Here is a 15,252-nt window from a genome sequence, read left to right on the forward strand (position 1 = left end):
TCCAACAACTTGAGTGGAAGAATTACAGGAGAATTGGGCTCGCTGCAGAACTTATTGAACCTACATCTGTCATCCAACAACTTGACTAGAATGATTCTCACATCTCTAGGGAATTGCATAATGATGTCGGATTTGTTGTTGTTCGACAACAAGATTAGTGGAAAAATCCTTGAGAATATTGGCAAATGTGTCTATATATCAATGTTAGATCTATCCAAAAACTTGTTGAATGGAAAGATTCCCACATATTTACAGAATTGTACATGGTTAATTCATGTCAAGATGTATGAGAACAAATTTAGTGGAACCCTAAACATATTCTTTCCAATTTTCTTATCGGTTTTCTCTGCTCATTCCAATAGTTTTTCCAGGAATCTTTCATCATCTTTCACCAATTGCACAAAGCTTCTAGCACTATATTTAAGGGAAAATAAATTGATAGGCCAGCTTCCTAAACATTATGCATCTTTTCAATCATTACGAGTTTTAAGTGTTGGTTATAATAACCTTCAGGGTGGTATTTATAATAACCAATAATTCTTTCAAAAAGTATTCAACAAAGACTGGAATAAGATAATTGGGCCATCTGTTCAAGTTAGAATATCTCTCCTTATTCATTAGTCTTATGAATTGAAGTATTGAACTTCTTTGAGAAAATGCACCTCTCTCTAAGTATTGGACATTTATTTTAACAATATTGTTGGTCACATCCTTCAAACTCTAGGAAATTACACTTAGTCATCAAGTATTGCTTTTTCTATAAAAAAAATAAAGTGGAATATTTCTAGTTCAATTTGACATTCTATAGAACTTAGAATCTTTTATCTATATTCGAAAACATGTTGGGCTAAAATTCCTCTATCTCTAGGAAACTGCTCTTCTCCTTTTTACAATTTCTTGCTTCAAACATGCTACTTGATAGTATCCTTAAAGGCAATAAAAAATTAGGCAAGTTGACCCTTCTAATTTTTTATTCAAACAGGTTAACAAGAAACATACTTGAGGTAGTTGTCATTTTAATCAAGCTTGAAAGCCTTTATCTTCATACCAAAAATCTTAAGGGTATCAACAAATGTGTGTGTCTACGACTATTAAGTGTGTTCATGCACAAGTTGCATGAAAATATATCCATGTCTTGTTAATATTGGAATATTGAATTATTAAATTTCTATTATTGTATTAATGTTTTCATTATTATTCACTAATAAAAATTGAGCTAATTTTCAATGGCCTTTTGTTGCTATTCCCACGAAGTTTTGTCATTATAAGGACAAAAGGAGGTTTTACTAAACATGAAACATTGTATAGTTCCATTATCAGAGTTTTCCAAATTTGTCATAATTTTGATGTCTATCAAATGTTGGTAAACCGAAAAAGGACATTCTTCTGGTGTTTCACGATTGACGACAGGGGTGGTCGATCTACTTCCAAAATCATACATATTTCAATGAAATATTTCATCAGAAGATCAATGGATGTAGGATTCTTGTGGTGTCTCATGATGGATTATAACGACGGTTAGTCAGTTGCCAAAATCATACATATGTCGATGAAATGGGTCATCGGAATATTAAAAGAAGTTGGAGTCACTCTACCAACATCACTGAGCATACGAGTTCAATGAATGAAGGAACAATTAGCATTAATAGATCAATAACAAATGATTTTTTGCAATTAATTTGTTATGTCATCGACAATTTTTGTTATGTAACCAAATCATAAAAATAGAAGAAAAGATATATCAACAACTTGAAAATAATCCTCTTTGAGAGGGGAACCTCATTTTACATCACATAAATGAACAATTCTTAGATTATTTAAATTAAAAGGCCTCCTTGGTAAATATAGGAGTCTAAGGGGTCAAAATATAATTAGGGCCTATATAACAATAATAATGTAAAGGCACAAAACTAATGATAGTGGGCTTCTATGGGGTACAACAATAACAATATGGGGGCTACACTATTATTATAGGGACCTAACATGCCCCTCTCCTTCAAAAAGGTGTTGTCCTCAACACTTGGGTAGTGTTGGATATTTTTGAATAAAATATTCATCCTCCCATGTGGAGACTTCAATAGTAAGTTCTTCCATGTAATGAGATACTTTAAAATTGATCTATTTCGTAGTTGTTGGATTATTTTTCAATGATTTCTTCAGGCTCCAATATTATTTTAACTTCTTCATCAAGTTCTAGCAACATTGTTTGAACTGGGAGCTTGTCATTGATAACTTTCTTTAAGCATGAAACATGTAAAACTAGGTGTACTCACCAAGGTGTAGGAAACTCCAATTTGTATGCCATAGTATCAATATTTTGCAACACCTTGTAAGGGTCATAGTACTTGGGTGATAATCTATTATCCTTCTTAGCTTTCTTGACGAACATTTGTTTGTATGGTTGTAGTCATAAAAATACCAAATCTCCCACATCAAAACTTATTTATCTACGACGATGATCCACCTTTTGGTTTATTTGATTTTGTGTCAGACTTAAATTATCCTTTAATAGTTTGAGACCTTGTTGTTGATGCTGTAGGTTTTAACCCTGATAGAAATTACCTGCATATGAATTTTTAAACAAAGAAAATAAACAATGCGAGAGCATAACACATAAAACACATATGCACAGAGATTTTCCCCTGGATCCCAAAACCGAGACTACCAGCTTGATTTTTCATTATGTTCCTTTCAATGTTACAATACATATTTATACATGCCGAAGCATCCAATACCATGGACCAAAAAACCAGCATCCAAAACCATGGACCGAAAACCATAGGTAGGTTTGCCCAACCTAATATAGGGTCCAAAAAAAAAAAATTCGGGGCGCTGCCTCGGACCACGTAGAGGGGGGCTACTCGCCCCCCTCAAACACCCCAGACAAGGGGGGCTGCCGCCCCCCCTGTGACCCCCCCGCTGCGCAGTCAGCGCAACAAAGGGGGGGCTCCGCCCCTCCTCTAACCTCCCGGTAAACTACGTGGGTTAGTCATGGAAAGAATATAACAAAACCCAAGAATCTCCCACTTGTTGTTTTCTTTCCACAGGGGCCCATAGGATAGCTTAGTCATTTTTCCAGCCCTGAGATGCCCATTGCTTCTCTACACCAAGAGAACTTCTCAGAGCTCACAGATTTTGTCAATGCATCTGCAGTATTCTTCGAAGTGTCCACCTTTACTAGCAACACCTTTTTGTCTTCTATCATATCCCTCACAAAGTGATACTGAACATCAATGTGCTTTGTCTTTAAATGATAAGCAGGGTTCTTTGCCAAGAAAATTGCACTTTGGCTGTCACAGTCTATTCTTATAGCTCCCTATACTAACCCCATACTTGAACACAATCTCTGCAACCAAACTGCTTCCTTGCTTGCATGAGTGGTTGCCATGTATTCTGCCTCTGTAGTTGATAATGCCACTACTGATTGTTTCTTACTCATCCAACTGACTGCACCTCCAAATAGGTTAAACACATACGCACTTGTAGATCTTCTCTGATCCAGATCTCCAGCCCAGTCTGCATCAACAAAGCCACGAATATCCAACACTTTGTCCAATCCTGGTTTTCCTTGGTAGCACAAACCATAATCACTAGTGCCACGCAAATACCTGAAAACCCGCTTCACTGCTGTCTAGTGCTCCTTCCCAGGTTTTGACATAAACCTGCTCAATACTCCCACTGCATGTGCAATGTCTGGTCTAGTACAGACCATTGCATACATCAGGCTACCGACTGCACTTGCATATGGAACACGAGACATGTCCTCTTCCTCTTCTTGTGTCTTGGGACACTATTCAGTAGATAACCTCACACCTACAGGAATAGGAACCTTCACCCGTTTACTATCCTGAATATTAAACCTCTGCAGTATTGTCTCGACATACTTCCTCTGGTTTAACCAGAGCTTCCTTTTTGCCCGATCTCTTTTAATTTCCATGCCCAAAATATAGTTTGCAGCACCAAGATCTTTCATGTCGAATTTGGAGGACAATTGGGTCTTCAAATCCTCGATAATTTCTTTGTCATTTACAACCAGCAACATATCATCCACATACAAGACCAGATAAATAACACTGTCACCAATTAATTTAAAATACACACAATGATCTGCTTTGCTTCTGGTGAAGCCAAGTCCCCGTATAAATGTATCAAATTTCTGATACCACATCCTTGGTGACTGTTGTAACCCATACAGAGACTTCTTTAACTTGCATACCAGTTCTTTCTTACCCTTCACCACAAAGCCTTCAGGTTTCTTCATGTAGATTTCCTCTTCCAAATCCCCGTGAAGAAATGTTGTCTTCACATCCATCTATTCTACCTCAAAATCAAAAGCAGCAACAACAGATAAAAGTAATCTAATAGAAGTTACCTTGGCAACAGGAGAAAAAATATCACCAAAATCAATTCCCAGCACCTGGGAATAACTTTTTGCTACCAACCGAGCTTTATATTTCTCCACCTTTCCTTCTGCATTTGTCTTCTTCTTGAACACCCATTTGCTGCCAATGGGTTTCCTTCCAGTCGGCAACTCCACCAGATCCCAAGCCTCATTTTTGTGCAAAGATGCCATTTCATCAACCATGGCCTCTTTCCAGAGTTTTCCATCCTCTGAATCCACTGCTTCCTTCACAGTTCTGGGATCATCATCAGTAACAGACAAAGCAAAATTTGAACATAAAGCAGATGGACTATACCTTTCTGGCTGTCTTCTTTCTCGAACCGATCTTCTCACAGCTGGAGTTTGTGGCTCTTCATCTTCTGATTCCTCCTCTGCTGCAGAGTCTGATTCTTCCTCCTTTGGCTCAAACTCTATCTTTTCAGGTTCCTTTGGTTGGAATTCATGTTTAATAACATCTTTTACCTCTCTGAACACCACATCTTGGTTGTACACAACCTTCCGTGTGACTGGGTTCCAAAGCTTATAACCCTTTAAACCATCCTTATACCCAATAAAGATGCACTTTTCAGATTTACTATCCAACTTGGTTCATTTCTCCTTTGGAACATGTACATATGCATCACATCCAAATACCCTCAGATGTGAAAGAGAGGGTTTCTTACCAGTCCATACTTCTTGTGGAGTCTTATCCTCCAACGCTGATGAAGGTGACCTATTGACCAGGTAACATGCAGTATCCACCGCCTCTGCCTAGAATTCCTGTCCTAACTCGGCACCACTGAGCATGCTTCTTGCCCTTTCCATCAACGTCTTGTTCATTCTTTCTGCGACTCCATTTTGCTGAGGTGTATATGGAGTAGTCTTCTACTATGCTATACCACACTTCTTACAGAATTTTTCAAATTCCTTGCTACAAAATTCTCCACCATTATCTGTCCTCAACACCTTTATCTTCTTCTCTGCCTGATTTTCCACCAGAGCCTTAAATTCTTTAAACCTGTCAAAGACTTCAGATTTCTTCTTAAGGAAATATATCCATGTATTCCTTGAGAAGCCATCTATAAACGATACGTAGTACACAGACTTACCCAGTGATGGAACCTTCACAGGTCCAAACACATCACTGTGCACAAGCTCTAATATCAGTTTCTTCCTCTTACCACCATAAGGGAAACTCATCCGATTCTGCTTCCCATATACACAATTTTCACAGAAATCAAAATCTAGATAGCTATTATTCATACCTTCTACCATACCTTTACCATGAAGTATTCGAAGGCCCTTCTCTCTGTTAGCTACCTATACCAATAGGTTTCATTTTTCATGATTGGCATGGGAAGTGCCAATATGATCTACTTTGGCAAGACAAAGATCTCATATTCTGATGGAAGACACACATTTACATTTGGTTGGTGTTGCCTTACTTCTCAATGGGTGATCCAACATCCTAAGCTGGGTCATGCCATGTTTCAATTTCTGTTGTAGATTAGAGAAAGAATTCTGTCCAAACAATTCAATCTTGGCAAATAAAGTAGTTAGGTAGAGAATGAAGGTTCCCAACTGTTTAATCTGGGGCCTTGGAAGAAATAAGGTTAGCCTTAGATAGACAATCAAAAGAAAAGCCAAAGGAAAAGAAAAGGCACCTGAGGGTTTGCAAGTTCAAGTGCACCTTCCTTGAAGTAACAAAAAATGCTAAGAAATAGGAAGGGTAGGCAGTGGAAGGTTGCAGAAAGCTAAATCCAGGCACATCACTTGGAGTAAATCAAAGTGGCCTAAGTGGCAAAGGGCCAAATCATCACTAACTTCCCTCATCCCCTCAAAGTTTCTTACTAACCTCCCATGAGCACTTCAGGATCTGCCTGGTCAGTCCTCCTAATACATTTCATTTGTACAAATTTTATGTCATAAATGACTTCTTTCTCTGAAAAGAAGCCACATTTCTTGTGTAAAAATTCTTTTCATTTTGATCTACTTCCTAACTAAGCTTGATTCCTGAAAAGCTTAGTAACTACCACTTAGCATTCTCACTTCCCCCAGTACTAACTGCTAACTGTATTTACATCAAAATTCCCTATGTTTCCCTCTCCCCTACTATTATAACACCATGGTGTATAAACCCCAAGAAATGTATAAATATACTCCCTTTTTAGCACTATAGCTAAATAAGTTTGTTTAAGGGAGACATTAGTCCACCAGGGACTATGGTCAACCCTATCTTGGGATTACTCTAACCTTTGGTAAGAGTAAGAACCTCCACTACACCCTCATTTCCCCTTTTTCCCAAAAAATTCCCTCAAAAACCCCTTCCCTCTGCTTAAAACCCACTTTTTAACCCTTCTTCCCCCTCAGATTAACTCTTGCCCCGAAAAACCCACAAAAAACCCTTAAACCTAAAGTCCCGCGCCCAAACATTAAACTGAATATTTTATTGCTAGGCGGGACCCAAACCAAAAGTTGCGCGACGATCAGATAATGCCCTCCAACCGTTGATCATCTGCCACCCCCGATCCAACGGTGGGCGGGTATTTCCAGATATGGACCTGCCGTCCTTTAGCGTCCGGGGAACAGTGGTTTTCCGCCCCGAATATGGGACGCGTGGCAGGCGGCGGGGTTGTTCGGAGCCCCCCTCCCCGATACCGCCTTTGCCCGAAGGTGGTGCGGGGAAACCACTTACCACCTCCCCGTTACCACTTCCCCTCTGACGTCATCTACACGTCACTATGACGTCGTACTACCTCCGCCCCCGCGCCGCGTAGGCCCTCCACGTAGCCCTGCCACCTTTATCTGCCCGCCACCGTGTCTGGCCACGCTGGCCTCCACCTCATCGTCCACGTCACTCTCCATACCCCGGGCCCGCCATGATGTCATGCTGACGTCATCGGCGGAAAGGCGCCAATCACCCTTTTTGTCCGAATTTGTCGTTAAAAGTCGCGGTTTGGGCCGTTTTATGTCATTTTCGAGCGAAGAAGACATAGCCGTTGTCACTGGTTCACTGCCAAATTGCCTCCGAACCTCCAAATTCAAATTTGCAACCATGCCAACTCATCAACTCAGCTACCTTGAGCCTTCACGGTTCGGCCCGCAGGCTTCCAAGCTATTTCATCCAGATATTCACCATAAATCTCATATTTTTCCCATGCATGCCATTTCTCTGCAAGTTCACCATAATTTGACATTGAAACAGCCAATTCACGGACCTAAATTGTAAAATTGTCCTCGAGGTGCCCGACATTGTTCCCTTTTGCCGGGTGTAGACCAGCTGCAGTTTCACCAAAGAAAATCTTACATACCCTCTGCAATTCACCCCTAGCAATTCACAATCCCTGTGAATTTAGCCAAGCAAGGCAGAGACAGTCCTATATAGCCTGGTCATTTCTACTTTGAAGAAAAATTTCAAGCATTATCTACAGTAAGCCTGTGAATTAAGCTTTGAGGAACCTTGCAAACCATTGCACTTACTTTGTTCCATCCACAAACTCCATAATGGCTGCTCCTGCACCCACAGCTCTCACTGCTACCCCCATCAATCCACCAAATAAAGACCTGGAGTCCCTGCCTCTTGTTGACAGGGACTACCTCATCCAAGACTTTGTAAGTAACAGGGACCACTTGCAGACCTTCAGAAAATTGAGAGATGACTACCTAAATGGCAAAGACATATATGGGATATGGGAGTCAAATCTGCCATACTACTGTCTCCCCTCTGTCAACATTTTTCCAGAGGTTATCCACCTATGTGCTAAGAACTATGATGTACAGCACAGAGCTATTAAGTCTCCATCTGGGAGCATCCTCTTTCACATCAATGCTGAATCCATCAACAAGATGCTCAACTTTGATCAAACTGAGCTGCTGTACCCTTTCTCCATGAACTCTCTGCTGGACACAGGTGCCAAGATGACCAGTGAAGAGATTCAGAAAATCACAAAGATATTCATGAGGCCTGAATGCCAGTCTACAGGGCCACCTCCTTACTTGGATGTCTATTTCACTGATATAGGCAGAATTCTGTTAGACATGATTGCTTATGTGCTGGGGTACAGAACCAGTGAGCATGTGGATGAAAATATGCTGGTACTGTTAGCTGCTTATATCCTAGGCCAACCCCCTGCCCGCAAATATAACTTTGCCAAGTTCATAGCTAACAAGATTCATGATCAACTATGCAGAGTAAACAAAGAGGGCATCTTCAAATATTCATCCTATATCTACCACCTTTTCATGTACTATCAGTCTGAGGCCTTTCCATGCTACATCAAAAAGCTGGACTCCAAAGGGGAAAGAAGATCTGTGATCTTCTGGACATCTGTCTATCATGAAGTCCAAAATTCACCCTATTCCTATTGTGAATTCATTGATCAATTTGTTTATCTTGTCTCTTGCTTATTGATGAGGTCCCCTCCTCCCAGGATATCATTTGACATACAGAAGGTCCTACAGCTCTCCAAGAATTACAAAATAGGTGATTGGTACCTATATGAGGATCATACAGTCATCAGAGTCTATGGCTGTGAGCTCTGTCCATACAGGCTCCCAAAATATGTGCCCATGAGAATATTTGCCTTGGAGTATTATAGGAAATTAATTCACTTTGACCTCACTCACTTCCACAGCTCCAAAAAGAAAGCCCATCTCAAGTTCAAACACGAATTGGGCCCCTTCATCATGAATAAAAAGGAAGGATGGGAAGATGCTGACCTAATCCTCAAAGACAAATACAAGCTGTCACACAGTTTCCGGTGGGTCCCTTATTGTTATAGATATTTTTGTGCCTTACAGCATTGAGCATGAAATGTCCATGATCTAAGGGATCCAAAGTCCCTAAACATGTTGTTCCTACCCCTAGAGGAACAAGGCTAACAAACCACAGCAATTCACAGAAGTTCTCCACCAAAAACTGCTCAAAAACAAGTCAATTCAGGATCATTTCAGTGGCTCCACTAGTTGTTTGCGCTGAATGTCAAAGCCAACATTGGCTACCTACGTTGAATGTCAAATGCAACACTGGCTACCTGCGCTGAGCGAGAGTGGACATGTGGCAAGTTCATTTCTCAAGGTGTCAGAACCCAGGAAGCTTCCAAAATGACACTTGCCTCAGGGAATTTGACTGGTGATGAGTAAGAGGTTCCAAATCTCCAAGTGGAAGCAAGAACCTCCAAGTGGAATCAAGAACTGATAGAGGGAGAGGACACCAGTCAGATCTCAAGCTGACTCATCCTCTCTCCAAATATCTATATATGGATCTCTCCTCCATGAGATCTAGAGGCTGGAATGTTGTGATTGCAAAGAATTGCTGCTAGTTTGAGATTTGAATCATTGGGTGCTTAATGCTTTGAAGGGGGTGAAGATAGGAATTTCATTTGCTGGGAAGGAGATGCTGGATTGGAGCCCTCTGGGTTGTATCTCTTCCTGAACCTTGTTATTCATCAATAAAGCTATCTTGTTTTCTCCTATATGCTGATGTGTTCTTGATGTATGATTGCATTAGTGTATTTGATTTATTTCTAATCCTGAATCATTTATGAATGTGAATATCTGTCTTTGTGTTGTGTTCTTCTCTTGTCGCAAGTTGTTGTTCTCTTGTCGCAAGTAGTTGTTCTCTTGTGATCTCGCAGGAATCTGTTGAAGCTGGACGAGCGAGGAGGCAAGTAGCTGTGAACACCCAAAGAGAAGAGGATCTGGATCGAGGGACAAACGAAAGATACCGGTGAGTCCATCCATCTCTCTTCATTCTTAATCCATAAAGGAAGAATACTAGAATAGCTGTCTCTGTTTGTTGCTAAGGCACTGTCACACCTTAGGTGGATAGGATCGTCTTGCATAGGCATTTTTCCCCACAACACTTATGACCCTGAAGGCTTCATCACTGCTAGAAGAGTCAAGTACAGGCTAGTAGGTATTAAGCACTGCAAATATCCACACATTGAAAAATATGCCAACCAGAAAGAATGGCTGCAGGGCACTTTAGTTGACAAATTAATTGAAGAAGAGATAATGATAAAGAATGTCAAGGAATTGGAAAAGACTCTTGACCTAGACTCTGTGCAGCAGGTACCCTTCAAACCACCGCACCCAGCAGGAGAAGGAACCTCGGCCACAACTACTGCACCTGCCACACAGGCACCTTCTACAGCAGTTCCAGGTTCAGACAAAGGAAAAGGAATAATGGGTGCTGAAGAAGAAACAGTGAAAGAAAAATCTGCCCCTTCAAGTGAGCAGCAAAGGGAGCAGCAAAGTGAGCAGCAAAGAGAGGAGCAACCAGAACAGCAGCAAGAGCATACTCCCCCTCCACAAACTGAGCCACCAACTGCCCCAATTTTGCAGACCCCAGCACATGAGGAGAGGGGTACGAAAAGAGACAGAGAAGAGTCCACTCCTGTTAGTGGATCCTCCCAGCAACCCCAGACCAAAAGGAAAAGGGTTGACTCCCCAGAGGTAGAAGACATCACTAAAGAAGTCCTTGACAGTTCAAGGAAAGACAGAGAGGGCAGTCAACACACAGGTACAAGCTCCTTTCAGCAGGAGCAGGGTGTACAACTTGGTTTGGAGGTGTCCTCCTCTTCTTAGCAAAGCAAGAAGCCTAAAAGCACTAAGGCTTCTTTTAAACAAATCAAGGCACAGAATGACATGCTGAGAGTATAGGTGTATAAACAATTTCTGAATGCTACACCAGCCCAGAAAGAAATATTAATGTCCGTGTATGACATTAAAGAGGAGAAAATGATACTAAGTCATTTTAAGCCTACAGTACCGTAGCCGAAGTGAGCTGCAGATTTTGTGAGGACAAGGGTGGAGGTCATGGCAAAGGACATCCACCCCATGGACCAAATTGAACTCCACAAGAAAACTGGAGAAATGGTCTATGCAACCTTGGTAGACAGGGAAACCATGGCCCGTGAGCTAAAAGAATCACTAAAAAATACCAACATCTAGTTGGATTTTGAGAGGATGTCCTCCCTAGCCAAAGACAACAGAATAAAATCTTTGGAGGACATCATTATCGACCTAGGACATGATCCTAAGGATCCAAAGGGTGTAAGGGCCCTTCTGAAGAAAAAGGAGGATGACCTCAATGCATTAAAGAAGAGGTTGAGACTGCTGCCCACGGAGCATCCTCAAACAGCAGAGTTACAGCAAGAAAAACAGGCCGATGAGCAGCTTGACCTTATAATGCAGCTCAACCAGAAGGTCATTGATTTAGAGAAGGAACTTGAAGGAGCATTACAAGATAAGCAGGGAGAGTCCACATCCCAAGCTCCTCCAACTACTTCAACCACTGCAACAACTACAGAGGCAGCAGTGGCACCCACGGCAGAAGCAGCAGCAACAACAACAACTCCAGATTCCAGCACAAGTGTGGAAGAGCTGACCAAGGCCATAAAATAAATGGAGCTACAAGCAAATGAAATAAAACAGGCCAAGGAAAAATTGGCAGAATTAGATGCCAAGTATGACAAGTCAAAAATGACTGTGGCAGAACAAGGCCGAGAAATAAAAGCTCTGAAAGATAAGATAAAGGCCTTAGAGAAAGAGCTGAACCTAGAAAGTACCATGGCTGCAATAAAGAGAATTCTGTGGGCTAAGATTGACCAATCCATCACTAGGCAATGGAAGTCAATCAAAACTATACATGAACAAATGGATTTAATTGGCCAAGCACAGACAGAGCTTCAGAGGGCCAAAACAACGCTGGGAAACAGGCCTGAGCAGGCCAATAGAATGATAGACTTTTTGAACAGGCAGGAAAGGTAGGAACTGGCAGCCATTGGCATAGCCAACAGAACAGATGCTGTCCTCACAGCTAAAAAGGTGCTCACCCTCAGAAATTATATACAAAATGTGGAAAGGAAGTGCTATGAAATACAGGCTGAGGTGGATGAGTACCAGCTCAAAATGGTAGCACTACAAGCAAAGGGACTGCCCAGCCTACTAAATGGTGCAGGTAGACTGATCTCCAAAGAGCAATATACCAACAGAATGGTAGCCTATATTGAGAATCAAATCACTGCAGCTGGCAGTACTTCTGAGGAAACAGGGCCTCCAACAGGACAGAGCTTATACAATAAACTTGAAGGCCTGTTTTTTATTGAAAATGAAGTAAAGCACCTTTTTGAAATTCCTCCAAACTTTTATAGATATATAGAGGCCGATGAAACTTTAGTGAAAATTCGAAGACATCAGTTGCCCAAGGAGGATTGGTGGCAGTCAATGCTTCAGATTTTGCCACGATAGCCTCAGTTGCTCGGTCACTGCCAGCTCCAGCTCGTAAGAAGACAAACAACAGAATAAAGGCAGCATTTAAAGCAGTTGAAAGATGACTCATCACATGGGCAACGACAGCTAGCCCAAAGGATAAGGAAATACACAAAATTTTGACAGCTTAGTCTCAGCCGACTCCAACAGCCACCAAGTCATCAATTTCTGACTATTTTGGACAGCTAAAGCCATAAAGAGTTACTACAACATTTACTTTCTCGGCTACAAAGCTCCAGGAGTTTGCATAACATTTATGAGCCATTAACTCCTTTTCTTGATATTTTCTTATGTAAATTTTGTATATATACCCCCCTTAGCAAGGCATTAGGGGTTGATGATTTTGATTATGAAGGAAATGTACTGTAAACTTTTCGGATTATCTAATACAAAGGGCTGGAACAGCTCAGTGATTTCCTGAATATTTTGATGTCTTAATGATGCCATGCGTGCTGATGCAGAATTCTTGTGTTGTCTGATGGAATAATAAGTCTTTCTTAAACTCTGTTTTGTCTTCTTATGTTTATCAAGCCATACTCATGTTTCACTGAACTAGCAGTAGAGAAAAAGAATAGTGCAGGATATGTTTGGTTACACCTTGTGCTCAATCTTTACTGCTGTAAATGTTTTCTTCAGAATTAACCATGGACATGAATTCTTAATTGCTCATGTTTTCATTAATTCTATAAATATGAACGTTATCTAGAAATTCTTCACTGCTTCTAGAATAATTTGTTCACTGTTTCTCCATATCAGTTAATTGAAAGATTCTTAATTGCCTTTCCTTACCTGAAACACATTACACTTAATCACAATTTCATAACGTTATTTCTCAGACACTAATTTGGCTCTGCAGCATCACTACTGTATCAACACAACATATCAGACAAACTAAAGGACCACTGACTCCATGCCCAATGAACTAGAACACTCTGGTAAATACATACATATTTTGACTGAAGTCATCACCTAACAAATCCCAAAAAAACAAAGCCTTGAACATCATAGCTAGCCTAAAATCTTCACAAAACAGAGTTAAAAATTAAAGAGAGAGCCCTCTCTGGCCATAGGTAGGCTAAAACCTGTGTCCCAAAGATTGGTTAGTGGTTACCCCGACCGTATTCCCTTGGGAGTCATAGGGAACAACCTGGGTGTTAACAAAAATGGCGACTCCGCTGGGGACTGCTCAAGATTTTCTAATTGTTGTATATTTCCTAAAGTTACAGATGAAGCCTGAATGACAGCGAGGAAGCCTTCAAAACTGTTTTTGTTCTACATTAACAGGTTCTGATAAAAGCTGCTTCAATCAATCTTCATGTTAGTTTTAAGATATACACAGCCATTGCAAAAACTTGTCTAGTCCTTGCAGATACAAGAAAATTTCTAAAAAACACAAAAACAAGTTCAGAAGCTGGCTCCCAAGAAGAATCCACGGTACACTAGGTCAAATCCGGACCCCAATCCACCCACTATTTTTGAAAACCCCAACACTATCCCTAGAAACATTAGGAAGCAGCAAGGGCAGGAAAATCTTGTTGATTTGAGTCCAGAGATAGTTCATCCTAACCTCGTTTCTACTCCAATCAAGGTTCTTTTCCGGTCTACCCCTAATTCCCCTAGTTCACCATCCACATCTCAAAGCCCTCCTCTCACATCTTCATCCACTGCACATATTCCCTTGACAAACACTCTAGTTTCTACTCTACCTATTACCCCTGTGGTACCCATCGTTCCTATTCTCCCAGTTGCCCCTATTAATCCCCTAAACCCTGTAAATATGGCTAACAGATATGCACCCTTGTAGTTGCCTGCCAATCCTGCAGCTTTACCTCAGGATTACCAAACCAAAATCTCATATTTTGACTCCACTGGCCCTTTCACAGCTATTCAGCATGCCAAGAAGATGCAGGATCACTTTGAGAACTATGAAATAGATGATGATAGTGTGAGAATGAGAATTTTCGTCCAGAGCTTGACAGGTGATGTCAGAACTTGGTTCAGATCACTTGCTGTAAATACCATCACAACCCCTGATGAGCTTTATCAAGCCTTTACTAACAGATGGGAGAAAAAGAAAGATCCCTTGCACATACTGGGTGAATATGACACAATCAAGAGAGGTCCTCAAGAGACCGTTTTGGAATATTGTGCCAGATTTAATAATGTATATAACGCAATACCAAAAAACTTAAGACCTCCTCCTGATTTAGCCTTGTACAAATTCCCTGATGGATTTGACCCTGACATGGCATATCAATTAAAGGAAAGAGCCCCTGAAACCCTAGAAGATGCCCAAAATGTTGTTGTCACAGTAGAAGCTAACCTGATTTCCAAAAGAAACAGGGCAAGATTGGAAAAGAGAAACACATACAAAGAAGAACCCTCGGCCTTTGATCAGAAACTGGATGCAATACTCAATGGTATGAAGAGATTAGGTGATAGAGTGGAATCGGTTGAGAGAAAGGCATCATGGGAAGCACCACACAACAACCCTACTAGGAATCCCAATTTTAGGAGAAATCAAAACCCAAACGTGGGCAAGGCCAATTCTGATCCAGAAATAAGACCTCCGTTTCAGGAAAACTATGTTGAAACAT

This window comes from Pinus tabuliformis, chromosome 2_2, assembly GCF_031772625.1.
Source record: "Pinus tabuliformis cultivar Carrire ecotype Pingquan chromosome 2_2, CPIR1, whole genome shotgun sequence".
Classification (NCBI taxonomy): Eukaryota; Viridiplantae; Streptophyta; class Pinopsida; order Pinales; family Pinaceae; genus Pinus; species Pinus tabuliformis.